Source organism: Arvicola amphibius, chromosome 3 (genome assembly GCF_903992535.2).
Source record: "Arvicola amphibius chromosome 3, mArvAmp1.2, whole genome shotgun sequence".
Lineage (NCBI taxonomy): Eukaryota > Metazoa > Chordata > Mammalia > Rodentia > Cricetidae > Arvicola > Arvicola amphibius.
In genome coordinates, this window is record NC_052049.1 from 147,570,770 (window position 1) to 147,574,286 (window position 3,517).

A 3,517-nucleotide genomic window follows, 5' to 3' on the forward strand; every position below is an offset into this window, starting at 1 on the left:
CAGATGGCCGGGAGCTGGGCGGTGGAAAGCAGCCTGCCCACAGCTCCACACTACAATATATACTTACTTCTTCAGCACTGAGACTGTATCTGGCTCAGACCTGTACAGGTTTATGTATGCAGTCATAGTGTCTGTGAGTTTATATTGTTCTATGTTTAGAAGACCTTATTTCTTTGGTGCTTGGTGTCCTCTATATCCTCTGATATTTTTCTTTCATGGGAAATAGATTTTTGTCACCCCACCTTGCTTTCAATGTGCCCTCTTCTTATTTGCCTATATGTGTATCCAAGATGTCGCACCTGTCTCCACCAGCCAAGCCTTCCATGACCTACAGGTCTTCTTTGACAAGGACATCACGTAGGGGTGAGTTGGCAGAATCATTTTGGATTTGTTTGCACATATTGTTCTACAATTGGTGTGGGAGAACTGTCTATATTCTGTCAATCATGTTTTAAATAAATGCTGATTGGCCAGGCAGGAAGTATAGGTGGGACAACCAGACAAGAAGTAAAGGTGGGGGAATGAGAACAGGAGAATGCTGGGAAGAAAGAAGTCCATTCCTCCAGAGTCCTGCCCAGACCACGGAAGAAGCAAGATGTGACCTGCCCCACTGAAAAAGGTACTGAGCCATGTGGCTAACAAAGATAAGAATAATATAAGTTATAAGAGTAAATAAGAAGCCTGAGCTAATGGGCCAATCAGTTTATAACCTAATGTAGGCTCTCTTGGTGATTTTCTTTGGGGGCTTACCAGCTGTGGGAACTGGGCAGGACATAAACCCCAACAAGCCCACCCTCATGTTACATAGAACTGCAGAAAATTTTAATTCATTGTATAAAGAAGATAGGAGCACTGGCTCTGCCACTGAAAAGCCTCCCCATTTCAAAGAATGCCCTTTCTACTGAATTATTAAGAAATTTATGCTTTAGGGTAGAGACTTCTCAAATCAGAAGAGCATAAAAGGAGAAGGTATTTATAATGAAAAATATGAAGATGAAAGTTTTCATTGTAAGCCTGATCTGAGGGTTTACTGAGCATGGCAAATGTAGGCTCTAATACTAATGATTCCCAGTTCTTTTTCACAACTGTTCCAACTCTTTAGTTGGATGGGAAACTTGTGTTATTGAGACAAGTAATTAGGGCACTAGGTGTGGCAAGGATGCTTGAAAATACAGAAGTGAGTGCTGAAAAACCTGCCAAACTGTCTTTGCTGAATGTGGGGATTTGAAAGGGGGAGGGCTGGGGAATATTCCCTGAAGATGGCTCTGGTGACAGTCATCCAGATTTCCTCAGGGATGCAGATGTAGATTTAAAAGTTATAGATAAAATTTTATTAATAGCATAAGACTTAAAAATATTGGAAATATCTTTTTCAAATCTCAAAATTGGGAGATGGCTATTAATAATATTTTAACATACATGGATAGTTCAAAGACCATTATTGAGAAAGCAGATACATCCAGACTGCAGCCTATAGCTGTAAGCTGTGTAATGAGTATTGGTGTTTGCAAACTGAAATGGCAAATTGGCAGGGAGCAATGGACAGTTGTTTGGAGGTTCTTGAAAGGGGTTCATCAAACACTAAAGCACTATGCTGAAAAATACAAGTATGGCAAAGGTGAAAAGAATTTGATCAATCATTGACTGATCTTAGAAAACCACAGGAGATAGCCCCAGGAGATAAAGCTATCCAGGTAGAGTTGCATAAAGTTAAAAAAAATTATAAGAGCATAAAAAGATTAAAGAAAAGGCAACTCATAGAAAAAAATGTTTGCTTAATAATGATTAAACTTTGCTTAAATATTACATGTTGATTGTATAAAGAATGATTGTTACTGTCTACATATGATCCATGATAGGTTTCCCATGATGCTTTGTCATCATTGTTTACATAGAAGTGCTAATGTAGGTTTCTTCTTAATAAAGTGTTATGAACTACAAAAAAAGAAGAAAAGGAAAATAGATTATTTTCTCATACAATATATCATGATTATAGTTTCATTTCTGTCTACTCCTCTCATTTCTTTACACACACACCCTCTGGATTCACCCCCTTTCATCTCTTGTTAGAAAAGAACAGGTTTCTAACAGATAACAACCAAACATGACAAAATAAAACTTAATAAGATGAAACAAAAGCTATCATATCAAAGTTGGACATGACAACTCAGCAGGAAAAAAAAGGGGGCCTAAGAGCAGCCACAAGGGTTAGAGACACACTCATTCTCACAGTTAGGAGTCCCATAAAAATACTAAGCTAATAGCTATAATATATATGCAAAGGACCTAGTGCAGACCCTTGCAGGTCCTATGCTTGATGCTTCATTCTCTGTGAACTCATATGAACCTTGCTTAGTTTATTCAGAGGGCCTGTTCTGGTGTCCTCTATCCCCTCTGGCTCTTACAGTCTTTAGCCTTCTCTTCTGGGGGGGGGGTTCCTTGAAGTCTGAGAGGAGGGATTTAATAAAGATTCCCATTTATACTCTCTCTCCACATAATGCAGCTTTAACTCAAACCAGACATTTGTTGGCTACTCCCACAAGTTCTGTGCCACCATTGTCCTAGCATAGTTGCAGGTGGGACAGATTGCAGCTCAAGATTTTGTGTATGGGTTGGTGTCCATGTTTCTTTTTCAGTAGCCTTCAGGATATCATCCTGCACAAAAGAGATTGGAGTGTAGGAATGAGGACTAAATGTAGGCATCAGCTCCATTTCTCTGTGTTCAGTGAGCTGTGTGGGTGTTGTTCTCGGCAATGGGATCCTGCTCTCAGTTTGGGGAAAGCAACCCTTCATCTTAGCAACAGCTTGGGTTATTTGGGAGTTTCCATGGAACCCCTTTTGTAGTGGAGAGCGGCGGGGCTGCGTCCCCGCCGCCCAGTCGCCGGCTAGCTTTACACCCGAAATAATTACACGGAAACTGTATTCTTTTAAACACTGCCTGGCCCATTATCTGTAGCCTCTTATTGGCTAATTCTCACATCTTCCTTAACCCATATTTAGTCTGTGTAGCACCACGAGGTGTGGCTTACCAGGAGAGATCTTAACCTGCGTCCATCTCGGAGAGGAGAAGCATGGAGACTCACCACGCGACTCCCTGAAGCGTCTCCCCTACTCTACTTCCTTGTTCCCACAATTCTGTTCTGTCTACTCCACCTACCTAATTTTCTGTTCTTAAAGGGCCAAGGCAGTTTTCTTTATTAATTAACCAATGAAAGAAACATAGACAGATAACTCTCCTCCATAATTTCCCCTTTTTCTGTTTAAACAAAAAAGAAAGGCTGGAAGTGATGGAGGAGTGTCTATGTGTTGCTTTCATTATTAATAAAGAAAACTGCCTTGGCCCTTTAAGAGAACAGAAAATTAGGTAGGCGGAGTAGACAGAACAGAATTGTGGGAACAAGGAAGTAGAGAGTGGGGGAGACGCTTGAGGCATTCGCCATAGTGAGTCTCCATGCTGCTCCTCTCCGAGATGGACTCAGGTTAAGATCTCTCCTGGTAAGCCACACCTCGTGGTGCT

General features: G+C 41.0%; 1 pseudogene; it reads left to right on the forward strand.

The window, feature by feature from the left end:
• The first annotated feature begins 290 nt into the window (after nt 1-290).
• LOC119809425 lies at nt 291-1,712 on the forward strand (annotated as a pseudogene).
• The last annotated feature ends 1,805 nt before the right edge of the window (nt 1,713-3,517 follow it).